Source organism: Perca fluviatilis, unplaced genomic scaffold, assembly GCF_010015445.1.
Source record: "Perca fluviatilis unplaced genomic scaffold, GENO_Pfluv_1.0 PFLUV_unplaced_scaf_27, whole genome shotgun sequence".
NCBI lineage: Eukaryota > Metazoa > Chordata > Actinopteri > Perciformes > Percidae > Perca > Perca fluviatilis.
This window is the reverse complement of record NW_024375691.1, coordinates 42,292-54,530: the sequence shown is the minus strand read 5'-3', so window position 1 is coordinate 54,530 and position 12,239 is coordinate 42,292.

Sequence of the window (12,239 nt, the reverse complement as noted above, 5' to 3'; positions counted from 1 at the left end):
TTCCGTAACTAAAATAAAAATAAACACACACTCAGACTCTCAGGAAAAAACATACACAGAGAAATGAGGCCTCCTACCCACCAGTAACCAGATGGTCTTTAGCTTTGCTTTAAAAGCCTCAACAGAACAAGCCTGCCTGATGTCCAGAGGGAAACTGTTCCACAATGTCGGTGCACGGAAAGAAAAACCCGCCCACTCCTTTTTTTTTTTTTTTTTGCTCCCCCCCACACCCCCACCCCCCCCACCCACGGCGCCCAAGCAGGCACATAGGGGTTCACTAGGTCTTTAAGATACAACGGTGCGCTGCCATTTAATAATTTATAGAGTTAGCAGCAACACCTTAAAGACTGAAGAGAGGATAACACTGGTGTAATATGTTCATATCTGGAGGCTCCAGTCAGAACATGAGCGCAGCATTCTGAACCATCTGCAGACTCTGAAGACTTTTCTTTGGCAGACCCGACAGAAGGACATTACAATAATCTAGCCTGGATGACACAAGGCATGAATGGGGGACCTCAGAGTCCTTAAACGACAGTATTGATCTGATCTTGGAGATGTTTCTAAGATGGAAAAAGCAACTCTGGTCACCTCCTTAATATGTAAATCAAACGAGAGTGTCTGATCGAAGAGCACACCAAGATTCATAACTTGGTCTCTGCGATTGATTGCACAATCATCGAGAGACAAAGTAATGTGATCAAAAAGATTACCTAGTTTTGCTGGTCCGATAACCATCATTTCTGTCTTAGCAGAATTCAGCAACAAGAACTTAGTTGATAACCAGCTGTTAACAGCTGGCAACGAGCCCCCAAGTTTAGCCAGTATTAGACTTCGCTTCTACACCTAATGGCATATACAGCCACATATCGTCAGCATAACAATGAAAAGCAATCCCAAAAGAACGGAAAATCTGACCCAATGGGGAATAAAGTGAAAAAAGCAATGGACCTAATACAGACCCCTGGGGAACCCCGTGCTTAAAGTCACAGGACTCAGAGAGTATGTTGTCATATAAAACATCTTTCTGACAGGTATGATCTTAACCACTCTAGAACTTGTCCTGAAATGCCAAAGAAATTCTCAAGTCTATCCACTAGTATACAGTGGTCAACCGTTATCGAAAAGCAGCGCTAACAGCAATAAAACACTTGTTGACCCCTGAATCTATAGACAGTAACAAATCATTCAACACTTTTGTAGGTGCTGTTTCTGTGGAATGATTACCGAAAAGTAGACTGAAATGGCTCAAATAGCTTATTTAGTGACAGATAGTTCAAAAGCTGATTTGAAACCACTTTCTCAAACATTTTGACCCCAAACGCAAAGGTTTGAAACAGGTCTATAGTTGGTCAGGGAGTCTGCATCCAAGCTAGGCTTCTTTAGTAGCATGCTGGAAAGACTCCAGTGAGGGAGGGATGAGTTTAAGATCAATAAAACATAAGGTCCTAAAGTAGGCCATAACTCCTGACACAAGAAGGCCGAGGATCCAGTGGACAGGTTGTACATCGTTACCACCACATCCTACTCAAGGGAAGCCAAGGACATTGGTTCAAATTCAGAAAAAGCCTTGTCCTGTGTAGATAGACAAAGCAACAACAAACTCTGCTTTGTCACTAGAAGACAGGAGTATGTTGGCTCTTATGTCCTCAACCCTTTCATTAAAAATACAATAGAGAGAGACAGGTACACAGAGCTAACCACCACAGTCAGTCAGAGAGAGAGAGACAGGTAGAGAGAGAGACAGGTACACAGAGCTAACCACCACAGTCAGTAAGAGAGAGAGAGAAAGGTACACAGAGCTAAACCCCACAGTCAGTCAGAGAGAGAGAAAGGTAGAGAGAGAGACAGGTACACAGAGCTAACCACCACAGCAAGAGTCAGTAAGAGAGAGAGAGAAAGGTACACAGAGCTAAACACCACAGTCAGTCAGAGAGAGAGACAGGTAGAGAGAGAGACAGGTACACAGAGCTAACCACCACAGTCAGTCAGAGAGAGAGACAGGTAGAGAGAGACAGGTACACAGAGCTAACCACCACAGTCAGTAAAGAGAGAGAGAGACAGGTAGAGAGAGACGGTACACCAGTGCTAACCACCACATTCAGTAAGAGAGAGAGAGACAGGTACAGAGCTAAACACCACAGTCAGTAGGAGACAGTCAGGTAGAGAGAGAGATACAAAGGTCTACACAGAGAACACCACAGTCAGTAAGAGACGGACAGGTAGAGAGAGAGACAGGTATACAGAGCTAAACACCACAGTCAGTAAGAAAGAGAGACAGGTACACAGAGCCCCCACCACAGTCAGTCGAGAGAGAGAGACAGGTAGCGAGAGACATAACAGCACACCAAACCATTCAGTCAGAGAGAGAGAGAGACAGGTAGAGAGAGACAGGTACACAGAGCTAACCACCACAGTCAGTAAGAGAGAGAGAGACAGGTACACAGAGCTAAACACAACAGTCAGTAAGAGACAGACAGGTAGAGAGAGAGTACACAGAGCTAAATACCACAGTCAGTAGGAGACAGACAGGTAGAGAGAACAAGATACGGAGAAAAGACGGCTAACATTAACTGAAGACACACACACACACACACACAGACACACACACACACACACACACACACACACACACAACACAGATACACTGTCTGTACATTCAGTTTAATCGTAGCATCATTTATCCCAGAATTTGAATGAATAATTTCATAATGACAGCATGAACTTTCTTCATGTGACTTTCCTGGTATCAGACCTGATGATCCATCAGATCAACCTCTGGTTGGTTGTTGTTCAGCAGAGTCAAAGCATCAGCTGTAATATATTTGGGTTTTTAATCTGCTGGGTGCATTGACTTGTGTTGTCTAGACCTCCTCTATCTGGAAAAGGGTCCCAAAATAACTCCTGTTGGGATTTGACACTATCGATAAAGTTTAATTGAATACTGGAGCAATTTAAAAGATAGTTGTTCCCATCAGTCCTAGAAACTAACCTTTATCTCCACTTATAGAGACCTGAAACATACAATGTTTGTAATGCAGTGACTAATATTACAGCAAGTAACGCTGGGACACTAGTTTGATCAAAATCAGTTATTGTTCAAGTTTGAACAAGAATGGGAAAGAGTGTGTTCACTTCTGTAGAAACCACGCCTGCTAAACACTGACAGTGTTCTTGACAAATATGTCATGATGAAATAATTACAAAAGGTCACTTCATTTGACGTGACGTGTCTCTTTTCCCCGCGCTGGCATGCTAGGTGCTAGCAAGTCCAACATTATTTACAACGTTAAAGCGTGCCTCAAAGGTTGCTAACGGAGTGTGGGGAAGACAAGAGTGTTATCAAAATGAAGCTGAATACTTCAATAGATTAGCATTTGTTGGCTCTGTTGCTCAAGACAATGCCTCAACCTGTATTCTTGTTGTAGTAGACATGAATTGATGGAATTACTGTAATTGTTGGGGTTTTGGAAATTATAGAGTGTGGTCTAGACCTACTCTATCTGTAAAGTGTCCCGAGATAACTTTTGTTATGATTTGATACTATAAATAAAATTGAATTGAATTGAATTGAATTGAAATGAATGCTGACAAGGTGTCAAGCAAGGTTCTTTTGCTTAATAATAGTTATACTTACATCAGTGAGGCATGACATACTACCTCGTGGTTAGATCACTGTGTATGTACAACTGATGCACATGCTTCTTTGGATGCTATGGAGATTCATTATGATTTTGCCATTGCCCGATCATGTACCGTTTTCTCTGTCTCTAAATGTTAAGATACTATGCCCAGAATGCACCTGAACACACCTCCCTGTAAGACCAGCACTCGCCCAGAATGCACCTGAATACACCTCCCTGTAAGACCAACACGCCCCAGAATGCACCTGAACACACCTCCCTGTAAGACCAGCACGCCCAGAATGCACCTGAACACACCTCCCTGTAAGACCAGCGTGCCCAGAATGCACCTGAACACACCTCCCTGTAAGACCAGCGCGCCGATGGGCCACAGATGGGTGCAGGTGCATTTGCTGTTTAAACGACGTGGGTGCTGGACGGGAAACTGACAACTGGGTCGGTCTTACAGTTTTTTACAATTGCTTACACACTAAAATTAAAACTTTCCCACAATTAGCAAAACCTTAGACTCAAGAAGCAAAACACTAGGCTAGATTAGCACAACTGTAAGCACATTGTCAGCTTCACACTTTTGGCAAAACATTACACACAGTGTTTGCAAAACACTAAACACACTTGTATGCATTTGAAACAGAAATTTATCATGATGTCATTTCCTTGCAATTTCAAAGCAAAGGCATTCAAATGAACACGCATGAACCAGTTGGTTAAACACAGCCACCAGGTACGCAAACACATGACTGCTAAATTGTAGACACACCAATCAGGTTTAAGCACTATATAAAATGCAGCAGGTAAGTTCACCTGCCTTCAACCAAAATGGAAGGAGTCAGAAGAAGAAGAAGAATGAGAGTGAGAGGGAGAATCCACAGAGGAGGAGAAGGAGGTAGAGGAAGAGGAAGAGGCCCAGCCAGAGGTAGAGGCACACTAGTGGACCATGTTGTGAACCACGGACTGATACTGAGGGAGGCTGGACTAAGGGTCAGCCAAATCTTAGTAGATCTTAGTATACAGTCATAGATATAGAACATATATGTTCTATATCTATGTATACAGTGGCATCTGTCATAAAGACATTAAGACAAGGAAACAGGTCAAAGAAAATCAGTCTCCAGTTACAGTAATCAGCTGCTCATTGGATGCACCATATCAGCACTGTTGATACCCCTCCCTGTGACATGAGGATTCAGGGTCGAGAACGACAAGGAGGAAGGGGGCCCATATTCACGCGAGGGTTTACGATCTCTGGCCCCAGGCTCAGCTACCCCTCATTGAGGCCCCAGGCTCAGGTACCCCTCATTGAGGCCCCAGACTCAGGTACCCCTCATTGAGACCCCAGGCTCAGGTACCCCTCATTGAGACCCCAGACTTAGGTACCCCTCATTGAGGCCCCAGACTCAGGTACCCCTCATTGAGGCCCCAGACTCAGGTACCCCTCATTGAGACCCCAGGCTCAGGTACCCCTCATTGAGGCCCCAGGCTCAGGTACCCCTCATTGAGGCCCCAGGCTCAGGTACCCCTCATTGAGGCCCCAGACTCAGGTACCCCTCATTGAGACCCCAGGCTCAGGTTCCCCTCATTGAGGCCCCAGGCTCAGGTACCCCTCATTGAGACCCCAGGCTCAGGTACCCCTCATTGAGGCCCCAGACTCAGGTAGCCCTCATTGAGGCCCCAGACTCAGGTACCCCTCATTGAGACCCCAGGCTCAGGTTCCCCTCATTGAGGCCCCAGGCTCAGGTACCCCTCATTGAGACCCCAGACTTAGGTACCCCTCACTGAGGCCCCAGACTCAGGTAGCCCTCATTGAGGCCCCAGGCTCAGGTACCCCACATTCAGGCCCCAGGCTCAGGTACCCCTCATTGAGGCCCCAGACTCAGGTAGCCCTCATTGAGGCCCCAGGCTCAGGTACCCCTCATTGAGGCCCCAGGCTCAGGTACCCCTCATTGAGGCCCCAGGCTCAGGTACCCCTCATTGAGGCCATGGAGGACCCCTGTGACCAAATCTACGCTGCAGCTGTGCAAGGATGGATTCGACATTCCAGACAGTTCTTCCCACGTTGTCTTGCCAACGAGGATATATATCTCCTGTGATGTTGATGAAATTCTCTTGGCCAGATCCAGCAAGGCGAAGAGATAATGTCTAGTATTTTCCAAAAGTCCAAATAGTCCAAAAAACTGTAAACTAGCAAAGACACTTATGTCGAGCTCTGCACTGCGCTGGGTGCAGGATAGGGACCGGAGAAAGCCCAACACACTACAAAATTAAACAGGAAACTGAAACAAGAAACATAAACACGGATGGAACATGAAAACAGAGAAGACAGAAACACACGAGATAATAAACAAGGAAACAGGAAAAACTACAACCATGACACCTAAACCCTGAAATAAACTAAATGATGTCTTATTAAAGATATCATAGATATTAAAGATCTTCCAATATATTCAGATGTTTTCTACACTACAGGGTTAAGTGTGTCTGCAGATATCCATTGAGAGAAAAGAGAACAGTTTGTCCAGCAGAGGGCGCCATGACATCACTGGTAAACTTCTGACAGCTTCCTTTTGACACACACACACACACACACACACACACACACACACACACACACACACACACACACACACACACACACACACACACACACACACACACAGACACACACACACACACACACACACAGACACACACACAGATACACTCACATACAAACTGTTACCGTCTGGCTCAAGGCAGGCAACAAAAGGGAGATCACACACAGATAGATTAACCAAAAGGTAATTTATTTAACTAAATATACTCAGGGGCGTCGCACTGGGGGTAAAACCGATACTGATTACCAGGGCCCAAGGGGAGAGAGGGCCCTTTAAAAGTCTGGAATATATTTTATTTCACCTGGATATTTTCATTTCCTAATTCAATTTCCTAATGCATGCCAGATGAAATGTAAAGTTAGTGTATTGAATGAATAACTTGGTTGATTGACTGACTACATTTTGTATACAAATAAAGACTAAGGTCTCACCCACCCCTTGCTAATGCGCCAAATGGTTTGGTCCATCTGCAGCATTTTGTTTACGTTAGTTCAGTTCATCTGGTTGAGCCAAACTTCTGCTGTAGAAATGTCTTTCTCAAAGAAAGTCAAATCAGGCTACTCCTGAGATAAACTGTTGTTTAGGCTAATGTTAGGAACAGAGAGCAGAGGGGAAGGTGAGACAATGCTGTGACTCTAATGATGTCTTCTTTTCAACTATGGCCATGCTAGAGATAATAGAGAGGGGTGGCTTATCACTATATGATGTTTGGATGTTTAGACTTTAGGTTGGAAAGACATTTTCAGTTGTGCTGCGTGTACCTTTTAAACTGTGTTTTCTCCATTTGCAAATGTAAATAAATACTCAAAGACCAGACTTTGGTTTAATTCTCAAACAGTCGTTATTTGTTTTTGTTAACGCTGCTGCTTCAAGGAAAACTTCCGCCACAGCTATAATGTCTATAATTAGCAATAATAGGCTAATCAGTGTCATAGGTAGCTTGGTAGCTCATCGATAGATACATATCATGTCAACATTATAGTTATGTCAGATTTAGTAGAAGCAGATGTTAACATTGTGAAACACATGGCCCTCAGTTTCAGAAACTGTCCCACCAGGGAGCAACAGACCCCTCATCCTCCTCTTTGGATTTGAGACAAGGTGAGCTTATATCAAAATTAAAGGAAACCATGTTTAGCTATTTTGACTGAAAAGGGTTTAAGTAACACCAACATCTCAGTGTGTTTTATTATATTAGATTACAATTAGGATAAGAGGTTAATATCAGATGTATCCTTCATAGAGAAAGATGATAGAGATGTGAGAGGAGGATGATGGGGTGAAGACCAGAGGTGGGTAGAGTAGCCAAAAATTGTACTCAAGTAAAAGTACTGTTACTTCAGAATAATATGACTCAAGTAAAAGTAAAAAGTAGTCATCCAAATAATTACTTGAGTAAGAGTAAAAAAGTACTCGGTGAAAAAACTACTCAAGTACTGAGTAACTGTTGAGTAACGTCTGATTTATTTTTTAACTTAAGCATTCAATCAGACGGACAAAAATACAAAATCATCATCTTTAGGCAAATTATAGTTCATCCAATCAATAAAATAAAGAAAAATGTATTAATTACAAAATAGCTTAGATTAAAATAATCCAGGTAAATTCAAGTACTTAAAAAATAAAATACATAAAATAATAATACGTAAAAATAAATAAGCACAAGTAACACAAATTTCCAAACCTACTTTATTTTACCAGGCTCTGCAGGCAGAACTAGAACAAGGTCATGGAGCTGCTGTTTGGCACTTTTACTAATATATATATATATATATGTAATATAAGGTAAACATGCTTTCATTATGAGGCCAGAGGCCTGGACTATGAAGCAAGATTTGGGGTTAACGAGGTAACTTCAGGTTCAACCCAGGGTTTTCTTTATCACCAAGGTGGATCACTTGATACCGGGTTCAATCACCATGGTAACTCATGCTGGACGCCTAACCTGGTCGGGAGCAGGTTATGTTGGAGATCAGAGATCAGCCGGTGTAAAAGCACCGCACTACTATCAACTTGGTTATTTATCTGCTTCTTGAGCCAATGCGCACAGCGGTTTGAATTATGTTTTTTATATTTTTTATTTGCTCTCACGATCGCTTCCACTGGCAGGATTGCAACTGAAATAATAGGCTAATTACGGCAGTTTATGGAAAGGACAAGGATCAGACCTTGGTCCTGACTGATGGGGAAGTGATATTGATAAGTGTTGATTTACGCATCAGCGTCGCCTATTTTTTGTTGCCAGCTGACGAGACTGCACAACTACGTTTGATTGGTGAAACACAGTCACATACGTGGTAGCCCAGCTAACAATTTTTGGTTCCCAGAACGTTCGTTTTTGGTTGCACGAACGTTCCCTGAAGGTTAGGTTTGGTTGTGTTTTGGTAGTATTTTCGTTATTATGGAAAGTTGGTTGAACGTTCTGGGAACGTTTGTTTTTGGTTACATCGAACGTTCTCCGAACGTTGTCAGAACGTTCCCCTAACGTTGCAACCTTTAGAGAACCTTCCCCTAACGTTGTAACCTTTATGGAACGTTCCCCTAACCGTTCTTTTACACATTCCCCTAACCTTTAACAAACTTTAACAACAATGATACTAATTGTATTATTACTTTAAACCGTCTGCATTAGCAGGAATGAATGAACATCAAACTTGATTGGATTTAAAACTTTAATTAACAATATGCAAAGAATAATAAAAAAATACAAAATAGATAAGGATGTAGAGTGCAAAGTAATAGTGCAAATGTATTGTGCAAAATGCATATTGGAATGATAAAGTATGTAATGTGTAGATGAATGGCCAAAGTGGGGATGAGCCCACTTCTCAGCAGTTCATGAGAGTGATGGCAGAGGGAAAGAAGCTGTTCTTGTGTCTGGTTGTTTTTGTGTGCAGGGATCTGTAGCGCCTGGCAGAGGGGAGGAGGCAGGAGGATGGGAGGAGGAGGAGAGGGCAGCAGGATGGGAGCAGGTGTAGAAGATGGCCAACAGCTCTTGCTTCCGCAAAAAATAAAAATAAAAAATAAAAATAAAATAAAATAAAATAGAGCTCCATGGTTTTGAAGGCTCAGTCCTTCTCAGCTGACCTAAAAAGAAAGAAACAAAAGTTTGATATGTCATACTAAGAATAAACACATTAACAAAAGCAAGACAAATTGCCTGACTAACAACCCTGTTTTTATTCTGATCACAAATACCGATAGTTTTTGATTATTATGATTATTATTAACATCACAGAAGAATTTCAATTTACCGTCTGTGTGGGGCAAACTTCCAATCAAGTCCTGCTGCAGTTACAAGTCAAATTAAAACCTCTTATTAGCCAAGCTAAGCATAATACTGATGTGAACAATAAAGTAACACCTGCCTGTTATAACCCTGCAGATAGTCAGGTCCTGGAAGGCCTTCTTTCCCTTTCTGCCCCGCAGGATATACAGTTTTAGAACATCATTGGTTGCGACTCGCCGTAGCATGCGATGGATGGCAGTACCTCCGGTCGAACCTCCGGGCTTGTCAGTAAAAGTTGCTGTAAAACATATAGAAACACAAATTATACACATGGAACAAAGTGGAGAGCTTGTACAATCTCATTTTGTAAGAGAAGTCAGTTCTGTTATAATTTAAGTTACGCAAAAGCCACTGTACCTTCAACTGGGTCCCAAGATGAAGTGGCAGGCCGAGCTCGCGTTAGAATACACCCATCCAGCTCTGGGCGACCGGCTGGTTTCCTGTGTGGTGTTGACTCATCTAAAAAGAAAGTAGATATGAATATTGGTCAGTTCATTTATGGTAGGTGATATCGGGTGATGATTCAGAAATGATGTAGGGAGACCTCAGAGATGACGACCAGTCCGAAGAGTACAAATCAAGTGCAGCTTTATTCAAACAGTGAACAAACTTTCATGACACTGGGACAACCATGAGCATACAGACACGTCTGCCCAAGGATGAACCACATGTACATCATAGTGAATACCTTTTAAACTCTTTTTGTGCTAACACAGCATGAGACATCTATTTCAGCACACAAGTTTTACCCTTAAACTACACCTTTTATGGCCGATGCTCCTTATAGATTCTCCCATTCCTGGCTCCAATTCCTCTGTGTGAAAGTTGTACCCAAACTCATAATAGATTTACACATTCTAAGCTAGGCTTCACTATGAGACCCCTTAGAATAGATAAGATACATTCAAACATTTGCATGCACACATACCAAACCTATCAGTAGGTTTCTTGCAAATGCCGTTGCATAACTACTATACATTAGACAATTGCAAAAAAAAAAAAAAAAAAAAAAAAAAAAACTTGCATGCAGGTGGTGGTGGCAGTGATGTCTACTGACCTGAAAAAAGGCAGGAAGAGACAAACCCATCAGAAGAGTCACATGATAAGCACCAGGTTGAGTCAGTAGTTCCACGGTAGGAATAGGACTCTGGTTTCTAAATGCATGTATAAATGTTAACTTACAGACAGGGCTTCCACACACACTCCGTCCTGGAATGCTTTCTTGCTTGAGGACCGGAGTCATCTGAAATAAAAGACCATACAATTTGTACTGATTGCAAAAATAATATTTGAATGTATACAGTGTAAACAAACATTACAACATATCGCATCAAAATCACTATATTTAAAACACTAAGAAGGCTCGACCCAACATGAAACTTAGCACGAAGTCTCACCAGGGGATTTACACATGAACTCGAGCATTGAGAACATTGTTTGTGCACAAAGAGTTTACCAAAAATAAAAAGTTTTAACAAGTCGCTGCTTGACTGGCAAGATGGCGACGTGGGGAAAAACAAATGCTGAAGTGAGTTGTTGAACCTTTTTTGGTCAACCTGATTAAAACCGGAATATAACAAAGCACTACGAGGGAAAGGGCTTACGGTTAGACCCCAAACCGTTGCACTACAACCATAACATCATGAAACTGTAACGTATTTCACTTACTTTTTCGTGGGATCGTTTGGCGAAGCAAATAAAATCTTCTTTCTTTGTCCGTTGGTGTATCGTATCAAACGCAAACGGAAGTCCGGAGGACAGGACTTGAATCGGTCACCTGAGAGCAGAGGCACGGTCTTCCCCTACTGGCGGGGGGGGGGTAACGGTTGGATTTAAACACTGATTGAGCCACTTGTTAGAAGTGAAATGGAAGAAGTGAATTGTCTTAGTTGTGAAAATCGATAGATTCTTGTTTTAAGTATTTTCACCTAATACAGTTAAAACAACGAAATCAAGCACAAAAGTAGCCTACAGTTTTTACCAAAATTGATTTCAGCCTAAAAGTAAATATATTATCTTGCTATGTTGTTTATCTTACTTAGATTTTAAGACCAATCATTTTTGAGTGAATCTAAATCAAGTGACTGCAAACCTTTTATATGCTACTTCAAAAACGTAAATGGAGCTGGTTTAAATAAACATTTCAAAACCGCACTCAGAACAACCAAACGGGAACGTTGTGTGGAGGTAACAGTGCAACCACAGGAGAACGTTTCAGTTGGTTGGTTCCCCTAACGTTTAGGGAACGTTATAACCATGAGGGAACGTTCCCTAAACGTTAGTTTAACTAACCTTTAGAGAACCAAAAACTAACGTTCCCCAACGTTCCCTAAACGTTCTGTGTTAGTGGGGAGAGCCTTTGGCGGAAGTCTCTCTCTCTCTCAAAATAAGACATTAAAATGAGGCGCACGCGGCGAAAACAAACAATGAGGCGTAGAATACCAAAGAGGTAAAAAGAAAAGTAATGAACTCATTGTAGCCCAATGTAGCGGAGTAAGAGTACAGTTTCTTCTTCACAAATCTACTCAAGTAAAAGTAAAAAGTATAGTGATTTAAAACTACTCCTAGAAGTATATTTTTTTCAAAAACTTAATCAAGTAAATGTAACGGAGTAAATGTAATTCGTCACTACCCACCTCTGGTTATCTCAGATCTCTGTGAGTTCTGGACCAGTTATTATTGATCTCTGATCTCTTTGAGTTTTGGGACCAG